Source organism: Kogia breviceps, chromosome 15, assembly GCF_026419965.1.
Source record: "Kogia breviceps isolate mKogBre1 chromosome 15, mKogBre1 haplotype 1, whole genome shotgun sequence".
In the NCBI taxonomy this organism is placed as follows: Eukaryota; Metazoa; Chordata; class Mammalia; order Artiodactyla; family Physeteridae; genus Kogia; species Kogia breviceps.
In genome coordinates, this window is record NC_081324.1 from 62,673,987 (window position 1) to 62,693,788 (window position 19,802).

Sequence of the window (19,802 nt, forward strand, 5' to 3'; positions counted from 1 at the left end):
CTAGCACCCAGCCGCTTCTCGCCCTGCTTCTCACCGGCTCCCCAGCTGCAGCCACTGATTGCTGGAAACGGGTCAGGAGGTGGCTTTCAGGAGGCAGTTTGGGGCTGGTGACATCCTCAGCCCCACAGGACCATCCACAGGTGCTCGGAGCACGGGACATGGTACAGGAGGAGCGCCGCCAGCACCTTGTGTGAGCGCCTGTGCTTACTAATTCTCTTGAGTGAACCACTCTTGCAAAGTCTTAGTTTCCTGGGTGTGGGCATAATATTCTTGTGCAGTCTTCTTTCTCTGAAGCATTGGGCTTTGTGTGGAGCTGTGCTTTGTGAGATGATGGAAAAGGCCTGCACTTACTAGAGCTGAGGGTGGAGGGAACTGGTGGGTGGGTTCTGTCCTCTGGGCCTGTTTCTTCCTCTGCCTGGGGAGGGATCGCTCAGTGACCCCTCCAGTTCCCTGCTGTGGGTCATTGGCTATTTTCACACATAGAGATGGGCCCAAGAGAGTTAAAATTAAGCCGAGAAGTGGTGAGTTTATTGAAATTCTCTGCCTCGTATGTCATGGAACTGGTGTTTTTAGTTTTTCTTGGCTTGAGTGTGAGCATTCTGCTGCCTGAGAGGCTGAGCACCAAGGGATAAACGTTGGAGATAATGTTCAGGTTTATTGAGTGATTTCTGAGGGAGTAGGAATATATAATAAGAATTCTTTTTTATAATAAGATCTTGAATATAGATTTTAAAAGAGTATGATGTGCTTCTGTAATGAATGGAGTTTTTATTTTGTACTCCCTTCAATAATTTAACTGATTTGAATATTTTAAAATCTCCCTTTTATTATACTAGTTCTTTTGACATCTAAAATAGACACAACTTGAGTTGCAATATTCTTTGTAATTAAAAAACCAATAATTTATCTCTCGAGGATAGCAGAAACTGGATGATTTATGCGTTCAACTTTTATTTTAAGCAGAGCTTAAATAAAGTCTTGCTTAAAAGAATTACAAATCAGCAGTTTAAAAATAAAACATCTTAAAGAACCTTTGAAATAGGTTGTCATGAAGTTGACATTAGCATTTTGTTTCAGAATTAGAGTCAGGGCATTTGACCTACACAGGTTTTTCCGTTGTGGTTGGGAATGAATTATCAATACAAATGGAAAATTAAGAGTGATTCACATGGGCTTCCCTGGTGGTGCAGAGGTTAAGAATCCGCCTGCCATTGCAGGGGATACGGGTTCAGGCCCTGGTCTGGGAAGATCCCACATGCCGCGGAGCAGCTAAGCCCGTGTGCCACAACTACTGAGCCTGCACTCTAGAGTCCGCGAGCCACAACTGCTGAAGCCCGCATGCCACAACTACTGAAGCCCATGCTCCACAACTACTGAAGCCCGTGCACCTAGAGCCCGTGCTCCACAACAAGAGAAGCCACCACAGTTAGAAGCCCTCACACTGCAACGAGGAGTAGCCCCTGCTCGCCGCAACTAGAAAAAGCCAGTGCGCAGCAACAAAGACCCAACGCAGCCAAAAATAAATAAATAAAAATAAATTTATTTTTTAAAAAAGAGTGATTCACACATTCTTACTTCGGAAATTTTCTTAGGGAATTTTTTTGTTTTTAACCTTCAGCTGATAGCTAAATGCCCAAGAAGGGGCAAGGATATTTGGCAAAAGCAGTAACTGCGGAGCAAAATCTCTAAGCAATGACTCAGGTTCACAGGTAAAATGACATAACCAGTCCTGGAGAAATTGTCCATTCATCATTTGGGGGTAGAATATGAGGCTTAGTATCTTCCACATATTTTGACATTAATTTTGAGGCTCTGAGCTCTGCTTTGAAGGATTGCACAAATTCTATTGTTTTGGCCTTATTGCAGTAATGAGAGATTGACAAATCATAACTCTTAATTTGGCTTATTTAAAAATATATATTAAGGGCATCCCACGTGCCACATACTCTTCACAGTCTTGATGATGCCAGGGTCATGGTGATGTTGGTTCTTGCCCACAGAGAGCTCATAGTCAAGTAGGAGAAATGAGTTTTTGCTTATGGATGGATGAGGCAGGTAGGGAGGGCTGTTTTGATGTATTAGTTACGAGTGCATGTGTGTTTTGTATACTCCTATATTTAATTAATTGCCAAATTAAATTTATTTACTACTGGTGCAAAACAAATGACCAAAAACTTAATAGCTTAAACCAATACTCACATATTGTTTTACAGATTCCATGGGCTGGGAGTGCAGGAATGGCTTAGTTGATTCTCTGCTCAGGATCTCAGAAGGCTGCAGACAAGCTCTCAGCCCAGTTGTGTTCTCTTCTGGAAGTGTGAGTGGGGGAAGAATCCACTTCTAAGCTCATTTAAGTGGGCAGAATTCAGTTCCTTGTAGCTGTAGGTCTGATGTCCCTGTTTCCTTGCTACGGTCAGCTGGGGACTGTTCTTGGCTCCTAGAGGCCCTTGCAGTTCCCCTCACAGGCCCTTCAGACATGGCCACTCACTTCTTCAAAGCCAGAAAGGGAGTCCCTCACTTTCTAGTAGGCTGATGTGGAGTCTTACATAGGGTAACCTGATCAAGGGAATGGCATCCCATTACTTTTGTCATGTTCTTTTGGTTCATCCCATAACTTCTGTCATGTTCTTTTGGTTCTGCCTGCACTCAACGGGAGGGAATTATGCAAAGGTGTGGCCCCACTGGGAGTCACCTTAGAATTCTATCCACCACATACATTTCTGTTTATTCCACTGACTTCTGTTCACTAGAAATCATTTGAATCCCAGGAAGACTGATGAGAGTAGTCCCAGTTGAGGAATAAAACTATCATCCGGAAAGTCAGAAGTGGGTTGTTTTCTTCTCTCAATATAGGTAAAAGTCAGGAGGACAAAGTAATGTCTGTAGGTTCACCACATTGGTAGGAAGGAGTTACATAAAAACAGTGGGGTGTCTGGCTCATGTGTTTGGGTGGATGTCCACAGGAATCTCACAGGGTCCTCTGGCTAGACGCAGTCATTTTTTATCTGGATGCCTTAGCATTGGCTGATCACTCAGGAGTGACATATGGCAGGAACATGCTTCGGGGGGCAAGTCTCCTGGAGAGTACATTGCAGCACACAAGCTAGACAGATGGTGGCTTATTCACCCTTGGACCAGAGTGTAATCCTGCACATTGGCCAGCTGGGTGTTGAGAGGTGCTTGTGCCATCTGAGGCAGAGCCAACTGAGTTTACCTGGAACTGCTTTGTCAGGCATGAGGTGGTCACCTGACATGACCTGGAGTGGTGAGGAGGACAGCGTACTCATCAGGCTGAGAGGAGGATGCTGGTGACAGATTGTGTGAACTGGAGCCAGACAGAGTCGGGAGGACATCCTGCCAACAGGGTGGAGGGCAGGGGTTAAGATAGCCTAGCAGACACAATCACAGAAGTTGTCACCTTAGTTGGGTCTTCACTAAGCAGGGGTCACTGTTGCTCCCACAAAATTAAACATGTGTTTCAAGGGAGGAAAAAGTGCTGCTGGGCCTGCCTCTCTTTATAGTTATGGATCAGTGGATCCATGTGGTCGACAGATACTTTGGGTTCTTAAGACACAGCCATATTTAGGATGTCTATAATTTTAAAAAATCCCCAATCCAGTAAAGACATTGTCAATTACATGTTCATGACCCCTTGTTGAAGAAAAAGGCTGTGACTTCGAAGGAACAAGTGTGTGTCCTTTGATTGGATACTGAGAACCTGGTGGCCCTGTGGCTGCTGGAGAATTTATCCCCAGTTCAGTCATACCCTGTACCCAGATTGTGTGCTGGGGGGTCTTCTCTCTTCTCTTTATTATATGATGCTTATTTTATTCATTTTGGTATCTGTGCCTTTTATTGTGACAGTCCTCAAGTATTTTTCAGAACTTGGAGAAGGGGATGGTACACTTAAAGAAACCAAGAAATGGTTCACTGGAATTCTTTATTTTTCCTTTCAGCAGTTCAAGCTCTGTAACATCAAAGTGCCATCTCCTGATTGGGCCGTTTTCAGGAACTCGCGTCAGTTTTCATAACAGCTTAAAAGGTGAGTAGAGCTTGAGACTCTTCTCTTTGATAATGTTTGTGAAGCAGAGCTTGTCACAGCACTGACTGTTCTGAGATTGTGTCCCTCTCAAGAAAGTGGTCCCAAACTCCTAGGTGCAAAAACTGTCTTCCCAATGTAACTTTTTCTGATTGGAGGAAAGTTGCATGGTATCAGATTAAATGTGACTTTTCTTTTTTGTTTAATACCCAAGTGTATTCATAGTGGGCTGTGAATGTATATAAAATACATATTTCTAGATTTACTGGAATATCTGAAGGAAAATAATCTTACTATTCAATTTCTATTTATTGCTGAGCCTGAGCATTTAATACTCAGATGTTTAAAAATGTTTAAGATGGGTGAGAAATGGGATTCTTTCTTTCTCATTCTAAATTTTTTGTTCTGCTTGGTTTCCAACTTCATAAAATGGGAATAATCATGGGATTGCCGTGGGACGTGATGAGCCACCATGCTTCATACAGCACCTGGCATGTAGTGCACACTGAACGGATGTCAGCTTCTCTCTCTCCTGGCTGTTGTAACAGCAAGTGAGCAGGTTTTCCTCTCTGTGTGTTGGTAGCACACGTGATCTGTACTGTAGGGGGGCGTTGACCTCCTAATTTGCTGTGTTTATGTTCCTGTGTGTTTCTTCTTGAAGGGTGGGGTGTAAGTGGCCTGGGGTATAAATTTCAGGGTATCTGGAAGTAGAAGCTTAGATGACACACGTTTTGGTCACCTCTGGGCATCCTCAGACCTAAAGCCCAATTCATAGCCAGCCCCAGTGGGGGACAGTTAGTGAAGGTGCCTGGTGGGGGGTGGTACCAGGAACATCCTACCTGCCTCAGCTTGCCTGCCCAGCTTTATCCTTTAGCATGTCTCTTCACCTCTCTTTGCCTCTATTTTGTCAACTCTTAAGTATTTTAGTGATTCCTGTCCTGCCTAATTGCCAGGCTGTGGAGAACATCAAATGAAGAAATATATGAGAGTCTTCAGCAAAATAAAAAAATTCTATACAACATAAGGTTCTTTTGCCCTAAATTTTTAAAAAATTTATTTATTTTCTTTATTATTTTTGGCTATGTTGGGTCTTTGTTGCTGCGTGCGGGCTTTCTCTAGTTTTGGCAAGTGGGGGCTACTCCTTGTTGTGCGTTGGCTTCTCATTGCGGTGGCTTCTCTTGTTGCGGAGCATGGGCTCTAGGTGCGCAGGCTTCAGTAGTTGAGGCACACGGGCTCAGTAGTTGTGGCTTGCGGGCTCTAGAGCGCAGGCTCAGTAGTTGTGGCGCATAGACTTAATTGCTACGCGGCATGTGGGATCTTCCCGGGTCAGGGCTCGAACCCATGTCCCCTGCATTGTCAGGGGGATTCTTAACCACTGCACCACCAGGGAAGTCCCTCCCCTAAATTTTTAATGTGCCAGGCATGATTCATTGTTTATGCCACTTTCCTTACTAGAATGTAAGCTTTATAAGGGCAAGAATGTCCCTCCCTCCCACTTGTTTTTTCCTCCAGGGCTTGAAACAGTGCCTGCTAACTAGGAGGAGTTCAGTGAGACTTTTGTCAGAGGAAATGATTGATGGAGATCCCCCTGGAGGTTTTCAGAGCTTACCCAAGCCTTTTTATTCATGGTGGTTGTTGGAATAGATGAGGCAGTTTGAGAATCACAAGGGATTTAATGTGCTTCCTCACTAAGGCACACAGACCCTTGAACTTATGTGGACTTTTCACAGGTTGGAAGCTTCCTGAAATTGTAGGTGCTCAGAACCATGCCGTACTTAACAGACTCTTTGAGTCACTGTTGGGTGCAGTTCCTACGTAGTTCTTTCCTGACTGGATTTCACAATCAGGGATCTTCAGACGTGGAGCCCATTCAGTAGGCTCTCACAGGGTGCGTGGTAAGCTTCCATGGGGTGCACTCAGGCTGCATGCCTCGCCAGTGGTCAGTGACTGATGGAACACTTTTCGTTCACGTGGTTCTTCATTACCTGACAGGACCGCGTGATGTTTGAGAATCCCTTACCTTCCCAGACATGGTATTGCTGAGGTGCGCCATTTTTCTTCCATAAATTGGCATACCCACCACCAGCTCGAAGCGGGAGGTGGCAGCTTGTCTACACCAGAGCCAGAGAGAGTTTGGGCACAGTGTGGTTTCTATTCATCATCTCAGATGTAGTCCTCTTTGACTTTGCCCACCAAAAACTGGAAATGTCTTCATGTAGAATTTTACTGGGTAACTGAACACACCACTGGACTCTGCCCCTAAGGACTATGCAGCTTGATTTGCAGAATTTTGACAGAAGTAGAAATCTTGCAAATTACATAACTACCCTGTTCTCTCCCGTATATGGAGTTACCTCATTCTGTCAGCTATTTTAAGCAACTTTCAGAATTGGTAATGGAAAACTTTTTCTTGACTACATTACTGTATATGGGTTTTAAATTAAAAGTAAAGTGCATTGCTCCTTCTGAACATAACAGCGGTTAAGAACAGATTCCTTTCTGCAGAACTGCATGTCACCTGGTGCAGTACAGGTCATTTCCAGGTACATACTTGGGTACTGAGGTGTTGTAAGAGCTTTCACACCTCTAAGGTTCTTACAGCTAATTGTCCTGGAATTTATATTTGTTCTGTTACTTGTAAAATTCTGTCCCTTAAAGCTCACAGCTGGACCGGTAGACATTCCTACGTGCTGATAGGACAGACTGGAGGCATTACCACTCTGCTCTGTCTGCTGGGATGGGAAGGCCCAAGGAATTCTGGGCTTTTTGTTAACTGCAGAATATGCCTGTCTTACTGTACAGTGGATTTTTTGGACTTGGTTTTAAAATTGGGCTGGGTCCCCATGTCTAGGTTGTTATTGAATGTATTTCAAAATTTTGACCTCCTTGATAAATCTGAAGATAAGTCCCTCTTTGCCTTATGATATCTGTAAGGTATATTTGGAAACATGGCCTTTGGCTCGAATTCTGTGCTTTTACTCACTTTGTTACTCTGGCAAGTCCTAACCTCCTCTGAGTCTCAGGTTTTCTCATCTTTAAGCAGGATAGTAATTGTTTTGTGGAATTATTGTGAAGATGCCTAACTCAGCATTCAATGCATAGTAGGAGCTTGATGAAATGTCAGTTATTGTTTTCCATCCAAATGCCAGCTCTTACCCAAGGACCATGGCTGGCCGGATCAGAGGAAGAGAGCAAGGGTGGAGCTTTTTGTCCTCTTGCAGGACTAAGGAGGTTTGCTGAGTAATTTCCTGGGACATCTTGCTGGAGTCAGGTGGGTGGAGTGCCTGTGCCCTGGCTGAGCACAAAGGTGCTGGGCTGGAGGTAAACAAACCATTAATTCGAGCTTTTTGCACCTTTTCCTGTCCTCTTTGTGAGACTGAGACCCAGTTGGCTCTCAGCACAGGTGAGAAAGGTTCAGATGGGAAAAGTCCCGTCTCTTTTTTTGGTTTCCTTCAAGGTCTTTAAGGGATCTGAAGTGCATGGTGAGGACCAGGGAGCCAAGTGGGAGTCCTGCATTGTGAGACCTGTGGTCCCAGTGGGGAGATGCTCTAGCAGTCAAAAAATAACCGTAGATACAGGTGATGCACCCTGACCTGAACTTCTGTCTTTGTGTTAAATTTAAACTTTCAAGGTACATCACAGAGAATTAGTAGTGTTGCGAGAGGCATCACCGCTGAGTGTAGGTCTCTGCTGTCTACACTGTCTACAGGAATGCTTATTTTCTCCAGATGTATTTTTGCCAGTGTCCAGTAAAGTTGATTAAACCATGAAAGGTTTGTGCTGGGAGTTCCCTAACTTGAAGGAGGATTTAAACTCTGCCTTACAGTTAGGTTGGGGTCATTCAGAGGCTGCACCAAGACATCCTGGCTGTGTGAGAATCTGGGCAGTGGTGGGTTGGTGCCTCTCTGGCCTTCCAGGTTATCATCAAGGAAGTGACACCAAGGTTTCCAGTGGGAGGGGTCCTGGGACAGATCCCAGGTAGACTAGTTCCAGGGTCCCTCTTGGCTTGTGATAGAGTTTCTGGGTTCTCTAGGCCTCATTCAGGCCCTTCCACCTCCTGCTTCCTCTCTCTTCTCCTCCTCCCTTCCTCCTGCCCACCCCATGTCTGTGCATCATCAGGGGACTCAGATCTGAGCCCCATCTCACTGCTTTTCCCTCATTCTTCCACTTTAAGGTTAAGAGTGGCACTGAGAAAAATTGGAACTCAGCAAGGGCATCAGGGATGCCATGTGCTGTGTTTGAGTTAGGAAAACCCAGCAATGCAAAGAGGAAGGCCAGCAGGCAGGGCACCATTTTTAGAAGCTGGAAAGAGAACCTTGTTACTTCTGCTGTTTCTGCCTGTGGCCTGGGAACTTGGGAATTTTCTCTGCCTGTGTGTTGGATGTTGTCCTTCTATTGTTAGACTATATTTTTTTGTTATTAAGTAGACATTCAGAGTTGTATTAGAAAAACACCTTTATGTTTTGGTTTAAACTGAAACACAGCAACTTCATCAGTCAGTGCCTAGCACAGCGTTAAACTGCTAAAAAGCTAGCAAATTTTCCACCTAAAAATTTTGTCTGGGAGGTAAAAGTGGGGGGCATGGGGGAGAGTATAAAAATAAATCTTTCAGAGATTCTGGGTTGCTTGGTGGCGTGTGTATTTTTCCATGGTGCGGGAGGTTAGAAATAGCATTGCTTTTTATGGGATTCTCAGCAGCAGCTCAAAAATGTGGCTTCGTGGGCTCGATCTGTGTGTGTGGGTGAGGCGGCTTCTGCAGCCCGTAGGGTGGGGGCAGCGCCTATCTGTCTTCCCACCCGTCCGCCCCGGCGGGTGTCACCCGGGTGAACGGCGCTCACGTGTGAATGTGCTTACCAAGGTCAGGCTCTTGTGAGGATGTGCCTGTGGCAGCAGATGCCAGCTGTAACAGACGAAGCCTTAGCGATCCCCACAAAGTCACAGCGGTGCACGTGCAAGGGCAGGTGCCGGGCACGGGGGTCATGATCTGGGAGGGCGTCCTCCAAGGCTGCTGCATGTCTGGCTGGCTGGGCCTCATGAATCTCTGTGAGATGACCTCCCCTTCGAGCCTTAATACCAGTGGGTTTGGTGGGCCACCCCTTCAAAAGGAGTCCTTAAGGATTCTTGACATTTGTTAGAGTTACATAATTCTTACAGATGGAGGTCGGTTGCCCAGTGTTTCTCAGATTCAATGCAGGAAGGAAATGGAAGGAGGCAACCACTGGGCAGAGGCTTTTAACCCCTGGGACCCAGGACATATGTGAATTCCTGGAAATTGTGCCTGTTCCTGCAGAGAAGGCCAGGGCTTTGATGGGATTCTTGGTAGGATTTTGACCTCCAGAAAGGTTAAGAGCTTTTGCAATAGAGCATGAGGTAAAGTTCATTTAACTCAGGAAAATCATTTTGGAAGCATAGTGAGTGCTGGGAGAGGGAGGTGTTGTCAGGACTGAAGAGGCTGGGCAGAGGGAGGACAGGGGTCCGCTTAGTAAGTTTTGTGACAACACAAGAGGGGACCCCATCTGCTGGGGTTTTTCTTTGTGGGCTTTCTTCTTGAACTTCCTGTAATATTGTGTTGGGGATGGTTCCTGCTGAAGGCCGCTTGCCAGTGCTTGGTTACCTTCACGAGCTTGGCGCTTGGGAGGGGGGCCGGCTGCTCGCAGGTCATCTGGGGTCAGTGTGGATTCAGCCCAGCATTTAATCAGCAGTTTCCCCCTCTTTCCCTGGATCTGCTATTCCTTGTTCTCTACAGTTTTTCTGGCGACTCGCTTGGGAATGATTACGATAGGCCAGCACCTGTCCAGAGGACAGTGGAGGAAACCTCAGGCGACGAGTGCTTCACCTCCTCATCCACAGCTCGCCATGGCTTTGGCGCTGCTCAGTGGTGCCCACTTCAGCACCTTCTGTCTGAGTGGCCAGTCGCCTTTGGGGGACAGGATCGCTGGATAAGTGTGCAGATCACTTGCAAACACAAAGCGTTACAGCTGCCTGAAGACGGTGTGGGTGAGGGTGCCTCAGCCAGGTCAGGGGTGGTCCCATGCTGCCTGGGCCTCACGGTCCACTGGGAGCAGAAATGTTTCTGTTGAGTTCTTGGGTGGAGGCGGAGGAGCCGGGAAGGTTACCCAGGCACCTCTCTTCCAGAGCAGGATGTCAGGGGTGCCCTGGAGCCAGAGCGAGTTAGAGCAGGGAGGACTCGTCCCAAACACGACCTGCATCTACGTTTGCTTTTTAAAAGTTCCAAAGCTGCTACCTGATAAGCAGGTTCTGTTCTGTTGTAATATTTCACCTATGCAGTTATATTCCAAGAATAATGATGCTTTTGGCTTTCTTTATTTCTCTGCTTCGAATGATCCACGTTTGCCCAGTGCATTGGCTGGGCAGGGAGTTCTCCTTCCTGTGGTGCTAGTCTGGCAGCTGCCACAAGTCCTGTCACCTCACTCCTCATCTCTCGATACCCCTGTTGACTTCATAAAAATAAGAGAATGTGCTGAGGTTCTTCAGTCATTTGAGAAAATTTGTTTTACCGGTTCAGGTGGGTTTGTGAAGTATTTTTTAGTACTTTGCAAGATATAAGGATGCTTTTGAGTCATTAAAAGAACTTTTTACCACTTAGTATTGTGGTATTTAAATCAGTTATCTATTTTTTGATCTTTAATTGGTTCTCAAACATTCTGCTGCTCCCCTTTTTCAAAAAGTGTGGTGGAAAATATATAACAGAGAAATTGGAACCCTGTGCCCTGCTGGTGGTAATGAAAAATGGTAGTGTTGCTGTGGAAAACAGTATGTTTTAACCATTTTAAAGTGTACAGTTTAGTGGCGTTAAATACATTCACATTGTTATGCAATCATCACCTCCATCCATCCCCAGAACTATTTTCATCTTGAAAAACTTGAACTCTATTCCCATAAAACACTAACGCCCATTCCCCCGACTCCCAGCCCCTGGCAACCACTTCTACTCTCTGTCTCCAGGAACTTGACTGCTCAAGACCTGATACAAGTGGAATCATAGAGTATTTGTCCTTTTGTGACTGGCTAACTTTACTTAGCATAGTGTCCTCAAGGCTCATCCATGTTATCGCAAGTGTCAGAATTTCCTTCCTTTTTAAGACTGAATAATATTCCGTGGTCTGTATAGACCACATTTCATTTATCTATTTGTCCGTCAATGGACACTTGGGTAGCTTCCACCTTTTTGGCTGTTGTGCTGAACATGGGTGTCCAAATATCTCTTCAAGTCCTTGCTTTCAGTTCTTTGGGTATCCTCGTTTTAAAAAAATACTCCCCAAACATATTTTTTAAAGCACACTCTCAATTTTTCACCATTAGGAATCCAAAAGAAAGATATGCTGAAGTATGGAGGTGATCTTAAAATTACAAGATTTGAAAATATGAACTAATTAAAGGGAAGTGAAAGAATAGAATTGAGAGCTCTCCTTTCCTATAGAGGTAATAAATATTATTCCGGCCAGCAGGCCTCTTGTACATGTTCTGAGTGAAGCATTATTCCTTAGACAAGACTCCAGGTAGGGCCAACTTCCAGGAACAACCCACTCGGCCTGCATGTTACTCTTGTGTTTTCAGGGGTGCTGATGGGGAGACGAACAGGAAATGTGAAAAAAAAAAGGAAAAACGGAAGAATTTCTGGTCAGACTCTTGTTTTTCCTAAAAATTTGAAAAATTTTAAATTGTGACCTTTTATGGATAACAGTACATTATTTGTGATAAGAATTCCACAAGACTTTTACTGGAATGACTTCTAGAATCCTGTGCAGTGGGAAGGTTTTCTACGGTGTTAGCGCCGTCTGTGTGGACGGTGGGAGCCTCACCCTCAGGAGCCTGCCTCCTGCGCCTCCATTGTCTTTAGAGCATGAATCTCCTGGTCAAATCAAGAAAGAAAGCTAACAGGTGAGAGGATAGGGAAGTTTGTCTCAATCTGGGCAAACCTTGGCTTTCAAAAGTGTGGGAAGATGCTTATGTCACCAAGACAGAGAAGCTGTTATTGGAAGAGGAGCAGTGGGACAGTGAGCAGGGTCACGACCAGCTGTTGGTGATAAAGTTTATCTTTAACCCACATCAGAGCTCCAGCTGTGTGCTGGCCCTCTGGGGGGCTTGAGCACAAAGATGACTGGGAAACAGTCCCTGCCTCACAGAGGGACTCATGATCTGATGGAGGAGACCCACAACATGTCCCTGATCACAGTCCACAGTGACTTGCGCTCAACATGTGGTGCCGAAGGGGCCCAGGGCAGAGAGGACCGTGTACACCCTACTGGGAAGGTTTGTGGATACTCTCATGGAGGTGGTGACGTGTGAAGTGGGTCTTAAAGCATGCATTGTAGTCTGTAGGTGGGCAGATTAAACATTTCTGGGTGTGTCTGTGAGAGTGTTTCCAGATGAGTCAGACTCAGTAGATGGCCTCCCCAGTGTGGGTGGACATCGTCCAGTCCGTTGAAGGCCTGCATAGAACAGAAGGCAGAAGAAAGGAGAATTTGGCCCTCTTGCTTCCTGCCTGCCTGCTTCAGGTGTGACATCCTGCCCTGGGACTGGGGTTTACATCGTCGGCTCGCCTGTTCTCAGGCCTTTGACACCACTGGCTTCCCTGGGTCTGCAGCTTGCAGACGGCAGATCGAGGGACTTTCAGCCACCATAATTGTGTGAGCCAGCTCCTCATAATAAATCTCTCTCTCTCCCCTGTCTGTGTGTGTGTGTGTGTGTGTGTGTGTGTGTGTGTCTGTCCTTTGGAGAATTTTCAGCAGCTTCTTCATTAATCTGATTATGTTTATATTCTAAGTCTTCTCCTACTATCTCAACATCTACTTCTTTGCATATATCTAACTTATTTTGGATAAAATAATCCTGAAGCCATTAGAATACTCTCCAAACTTTGCTTGGCTAGAATTGATAACTAATAAAGATTCTACTTATTTGCTTTCTTCAGTTTTACCATTTTCTTTATTCTCCAGACAAGTATTCTTAAAAAAAAAAAAAAGGGTTTGTTTTAGGCATCTTTTTATGCCTTATTTCTGTATGGGTGTGTGTGTATTTTCTTTTTTGATAAGAAGCAAAATCAGGGTATCTTGAAAGAGTTCTGTTGTCTACCATCAGATGTGTGACCTACTGCTTATTCGCGGGCAGCAGCAAAGCACTTATTGAGATATAAAACTAAGTAAAAGTCAAACGCTGTGTATATTCTAAGAAGTTACAGTATACCACAAAAATGAAAAAGTCTCTTATTCCTAAATTTAAACCGTAGCTGATTTATACCAAACCTTTGCCTCTAAGGTAGGCCGTAAGACTATAAGAGGATACAGTCACTGGCATAAGGACTGTCACTGCCAGCACCAGTGGGCAAATCGGAGGCCTCCCTCTGCACTGCGGCCCCCTGAGAAAGTCAGCCCACGCAGGGGCCACATCTGGACCTGATGTGACACACAGGGATTTTAATTTCCTGAGGCTAACTAAATTCTGAGGTATTTTCTCAGTTTCCAGGCAATAAAAACCTAAACAGAACTGAAAGGGACTGTGTATCAAGCCTGGATGGAGTTTGGGCCCCTCCAGGGAGTATGTGTGAGCAGGTGCGTGAACACCCTGCTCCTCCTCCTCCCCCAGCCAGTTTGTGTTCACAGAAGTCCTCACACCTCTCAACTCAGGCTCAGCCTCTTGTGCTCCAGGAAACAGAATGATGAACAGTATAATCGGCAGCAAAGCACCTCTGCCACCAGGAGAGGCATCTGAAGGTAAAATCGGCTGTTAGTTTTTTTATTCTTTTTATATGTTCACTCATGCATTCATTCAGCAAATAATTACTGCGTACTTGATTGAAACCATACAGTATTAGTCCTGGCAAAGGCCTTTTACAAATGGAATGAAGTGGTTAGAGAGGCTGTGGCTCCAGCAGGCGCAGCGATTTGCTCGTGGCCACAGTGCCCTCGAATGGGACCCGGCTCAGGTCTGTGGGGCCCTCGGGCACCTTTTGCCTCACCTCAGGCTCAGCCCTTCTTTCTCTCACAGCAGACCCTGTAGACTGGCCTGGTCTGAATCACAGCTGCTCTGTTCCAAACCTTAGCCACTAAGATCTTAGGACTCTTGGGAACAGTGAGTGTCACATTCAATGTAAATGTGGTTTATCTTTAAGAATTACTGAATTTTGACAAAGTAGTGTTTCTGAGGAATAGAAGTGTGTCATCTCATGGCCAGTGTGATTTTCTCTTCCATTCTTAAGCTTACAATTCTGTTTTTGAGAATTGTGCTTTTTATGCTTGACTTAGACAGGGTGTCCCAAGTAGAGGCCACAGCATAGGGCATTTCCTCTTTACCGGGGAAATATTGCCCCAAGATCTGTTGGTCTAGCTGATTATGGTACTTTTGAGCCAATCAGATGAAATTTTGGAAAATATCCAGTAAAATAAAATTTTCCCTTCTAGGCTACCAAAAAGAAATGCTCAGCATTGGGTGTTTTAGTTTAGTGAGTCCTCATGCACTAGTTGTGTACCATCAAGGGCTCAGCAGGTGATAAGTGCAGTGGGGTTCAGAAGTTTCCTGGCCTCAGGGAGCTGAGCACCCCTTTGGCTGCTGTTTGGCTGGATGGTGGAGTGGATAGAGAGAATAATACAGCATTTCTGAAGGCCTGATGTTTTCCTTGGCTCATTGTCTTAGGTGTTTCAAAAGCAGATGGCAAACAGTAACAACAGTGTTGGGTGCGAACATAAGTGATTCATGGGTAGGCTGCTGACATTATTCCTGGGTGTGTTCTGTGTGTATTTGTGATTCTGTGACCCATATTCTATTCCTGTTGTTTTTGCCAACCACTTCAGGTGATCATATGGCTTGAGATGAGTATAGACTAGATGATGGAAACTTGAGTTATAAAACATTTTTAGCATCTAGAAATGTCCTAGACATTTTCCAGTCTTTAGGCTTTGAGGTACCCTTCACAGTATCAAATGAAATGAAACATCTCTAGTGCATGTTGAGAAAGGCGAGAGGGTACTCTTGGGGTTTGTTTTCTCACACCCAGTTCTACTCCAGAATTTATAATGGATGTGTGAAAAGTCTTTAACCAGGTGAAGAAAGCGTAAGAGAGCCACGTGATTGACTATCATGAAGCCTGGAAGGTGAGGATTTCTTGGTTTCTGCTTTCTCCACCTGAGTTAGCAGCACATTGTTTTGTGGCTATCACATGGAGGATTTATTTTGTAATAAATGAGGCAGTAATAAGGTGCCATCAGTTTTGTGAGACATCAACAGTCTTGATCGAAGATTTTTTCTTTGCTACCCCTTTACTTGTTCCCTGATCATTCTGGGGTACAAAGACCACTGGAGAGAGATCTGGGATCTTTCCAATTCAGGGGCCACTTGGGAATGGGATGACAGTGGAGGCAGTGTGGACTCCTAGGAGGTCAATTCTGGGCATTGGTGAGGTGGCTCCTGAGGCAGATGTGCTTTGGTTCTGGGGCTTGGGCACCCCATCAAAGGAATACTGTGAACCTTCATTGCTGACTTCTTTTAAGGTAGACACATAATGAAAGTGTGAACCTGAAATCACTGGGTTAGATCTTGGCAAAGTTACATATTTTTTGACAAGTTGGCATGGGTTGGCATTTCTTGTAATTCAGTTTTACATCCTTTCTATGGCCGCTGTAGAAGTAATCAGTTTTCCAGTTCTGGAAACCTGGTCTTTTTGTGGACAGAGTAATTTGGTGGAGAGAAGACATTATTTCTAGGTTGCTGCTGGGAAGCTCTTACCATGTTAGACTACAAACTGTAGCTGATCCTATGTGTTGGTGTATGTGTGTGTGCATTTTCTCTAAGTCAGCAGTAGTTTGACTGTGGCATTTTACAGGTACGGAAATTATTTAATTAAATTTAGATGCATGGGGACTTCCGTGGTGGTCCAGTGGGTAAGAATCCATGCTCCCAACGCAGGGAACCCGGGTTCGATCCCTGGTCGGGGAACTAGATCCCACGTGCATGCTGCAACTAAGAGTCCACATGCCGCAACTAAGACCCAGTGCAGCCTAAATAAATAAATATCTTTTAAAATACTTTAAAAAATTTAGATGCATGACGAGAACACCTACTCAGGCAGAAGTTATGCAAATACATGCAAATCCTATACAAATGAGCTGGCTTGGCTGGACTGGAATATTGTTTCACACCAGTCCTTCTTTGTATCACAGAAGAAGAAATATGGGAATACAGTTATCTTATGGTTCACTTTTGGATTAAATCATAACTTTAGGTTACTTTTTCTTTTAAAAAGTTACTGCCTCACTAAGTAAGAGGTCTTAGATGGATGTCACCTTCCTTCTTCATTTTTTTCACATTGCATGTGAATTTTTAGGTGTCAGTATTACCTTGTTAGTCATTGTCATCTCTCCTGATCACCCTTTGAAGCTACTTTTAAAATTTCCTTTTAAACATTTTTAAAAATTGCATTTTACCTTGCTTTCAGTCCCAGAAAAATCACATGTAAATTTTTGGAAGCTTGCTTCCACGTGCACTGTTGGAAGCTTGTCCCATCCTCCTTAGGGATCTTGGAGGAGTCAGGCTCACAGTCTGGGGGCTGGAGGAGTCCTTTAGTACAAGTTCAGTGCTAGCTCTTTCTCAGTTCACACTAAATGATTTCTGAGGTTGGAATGACAGATTTGTCCTAGTGACTCTACTTTTAACCTCTGGCTATTTAATTCTATGAAGTAAGCTGAGGAATATACATGTTAAACACTAGTTTCTGCCCATGCAGAAAGGGCTGATGATGGTCAAGGTGACTGTCACTTTGAGGCTCTAGGCTGGGAGCACATTAGAAGGATTGGACCAGAAATGGCTTAAATAGGAGATAATTATGACAAATGGTATCTTAAAAAAGTCTTAATAACTCAATCTGAATACATAGCAAGAGAATTTTCTCTTCAGAAGGATGAGGTCTGTGGTAGTATTATTAACTGGAGAAGAAGTTATGTCTTTTTCTTTAGAACGAAAGAGACCACAGCTATCATATGTATTCAAAAACTTCATTTACAAGTAAGGAAGTGGAAGTCAGAGACCTTAAGTGACTTGCCTAAGGTCAGACCCTTAGTAAGTGGTGGAGTGAGCCTTGACGTGAGAGGCTTCATTGCAGCCTCTGCCCTTGTCGACCCCATCCTACACTGAAGGATGTGGATGGAAGATGTTGTAAGGCTAGCTGAAAATGGTATTTTTAATGGTTGCTAGGAAAATTCTGGCTACACTCTTTTTTACATCATAATTGCTGTTAGAACAACCTACCTACTTGTCTGCGTGCCAGCCCATTGTTTAGAGTAGTCAAAAATGTGTATCTTTTTAGTTTGGTCTTACCTGGAATAGCTGTGAGGTTGTCAGTACTCTCAAGGGATATAAAAGTGAATTCTGGGGCTTCCCTGGTCGCTCAGTGGTTGGGAGTGCGCCTGCTGATGCAGGGGCCGCGGGTTCGTGCCCCGGTCTGGGAAGGTCCCACATGCTGCGGAGCGGCTAGGCCCGTGAGCCATGGCCGCTGAGCCTGCAAGTCCGGAGCCTGTGCTCCGCAACAGGTGAGGCCACAGCAGTGAGAGGCCCGCGTACTGCAAAAAAAAAAAAAAAAAAAAAAAAGAATTCTGTCAGATTTGTTCATTAGTTATTAGAAAATGCTTAGGAGCAAAGAGCATTTTGGTAACTGGCTGGTCAGATTTTAGGGACATGCATAAAAATATAGTGTAGTAATCAAGCACAGTGAAAATCAAGCATTTGATTTGTAGGTAAACCCTTCTTCCCTTAAAGAAATGAGCTGTGCAATCTTTGTTTACAACTGAGGAGTTAAACACCAACGCTTTTCTAAGGGAAGTGGCTTCGGCAGAAGCATCAGCATTAGTGAAGCCCTTGTTGGCATCTGGACTTTGTAGAAGCTTGAGACATTTACTCTCTTGCTTGGAATTTTACATCATACAGGGACCTTCCCTCAGCACCTGTGACCTTGCGTAATGTGCCCAACATCCTGGGGAGCTGTGATGAACCTGGTGACTGGGGAAACCTAGAAGTTGACCCTTCTGTAGACTCATCCCCACGGAGGTGCCCAAACCCTACCCAGGAGAAACCAGCGGCTCCTGCCTCTGGAGTCCAAGTGTGGGCACAGGGCAGCCTCTAGCTGGGATTTCACTCAACATGAAACATGGCTCCAGATGGCTTGTATGTGAGCTTAGACCTGTAGAAGTAGAATGAATTTTAAAGGATCAGCTGACACCTTGAAGTGGTCAGCACTGTATACTTAGTGCATTGTGGAGGGGTGGGGGTCTGCTGACTTCCAAGTGGGTAGAGAATCTTTATATTGTTGTTTCGGGTGATACCTGTTCTTGAATATCTGGAACAAAGGGCATAGCCACTGTTGTTTAATATACATATTCTTATGAGGCTCTAAGACTTCCCCAGTAGAAGTGAACTCTAATGCATATTTTGGTGTGTGTGCTTTTAATGATTGTACAAAAAGAGTTTAATTTGTGTTTGTGTAGATGATTGAGCACTGCACACACTGACAAAGGCAGATATTATAAAATTAAAGTTTTAGAACTCGAAGTAACTGTGAAGGTCACCGATTCCATCTTTTGCATTGTACAAAGAAGAAAACCTGAAGCCTAGAGAGGCTGAGTGATTGTGCAGGGCCTTGTAGCCTCTGGTCTAGACACAGGAGCAGACACAGCTCCTGCCCTTCCAGCCCAGGCTCCTGGTGTCCTGATGGGCTGTCTTTGCCGTCTCTGCAGTTCACCGCATGGCGCGGGGGTGGGGGTGGTGTTGTGCTGAGACAAAGGCGGCCTGACCCACCACATTATGGCGGGAATAGGATGCAGCCAGTTACTTTCACTTAGCAAGGTGATCTCAAAATGAAACTTCTGGAATTCTTAAAGATCAGCTTACATAAAATAGGGAGAGGGAACTCTGGAAAGTCTTGTCCCATCAAGTCCAGGCTCTGGCCCAGAAGTGACCTCTAACCATGGGGGCCAGGGTCTTCACCTCCACATGCCTGTCCAGGGGTGGCACTGACCACTGGCAGGCCCCACTTTGTTTTCTTAAGAAATCATAATAGAACTAATGGACAGTACCCTTTCACTGATAAACTTGTAGTTTTGATTTGTAAACAGCATTTTATTTTTTAAAACATTTAAAAATAATAGAAGCAAGAAAATTTAGATACAAAGAAAAGGACAAAGGTCACCCATGGTTTAATTGTTTTCACATAACCGCTATTTTCTTTTCTGTGCATTTCTTTTCAGTTTTTGAATATTTAAAAATTTATAATATGTGCTTTCTACAAGGTCATAATCACATGGCTGTGAGAAAAGTTCATGGTCTTTGGAGGCAGACAGACCTGGGTTGGATTTTGGATCCTATCAATTTACTCGTTTCATGACCTTGGGCAGGTTCCTTCACTCAAACTTCACTGAAACTGCATTTCAGTTTCTCCATCTGCGGAATGAGATAATACCTGGAACTCACACAGGATTCTTATAGAGTTGGGGAGATGTTGTACAGGAAATGCCTGGCCTTTTGTGGCCTTTCAGGGTGTACCTTTCACGGCTTAATGCCCTCCCTTTGGCATTTGTTTCTTTCCTGCTTGGTCTGAAAGGAAATGGCCACCTTCTTTATAAGAGGAGTCTCCAGTCCCCATGGAAGGCCATGGAGAATGTTTGCACAGAGGGGTTGAGACTGAGTGACTTGGGACCCTGAGGGTCTCTACATCTTGGAGGGGCCTTTGCTGACCTGTGGGGAGGGGGAAGGGGAGGGG

The 19,802-nt window shown here is 44.8% G+C and overlaps 1 protein-coding gene across 1 annotated transcript in view; it reads left to right on the forward strand.

Annotated features, from left to right (window-relative positions):
- LDLRAD4 (low density lipoprotein receptor class A domain containing 4) overlaps nt 1-19,802 on the forward strand; it is a 276,397-nt gene that overhangs the window by 40,257 nt on the left and 216,338 nt on the right. The window contains 1 exon segment of the mRNA XM_059039880.2: nt 3,957-4,042. The gene's annotated coding sequence lies outside the window, so the exon portion shown is untranslated.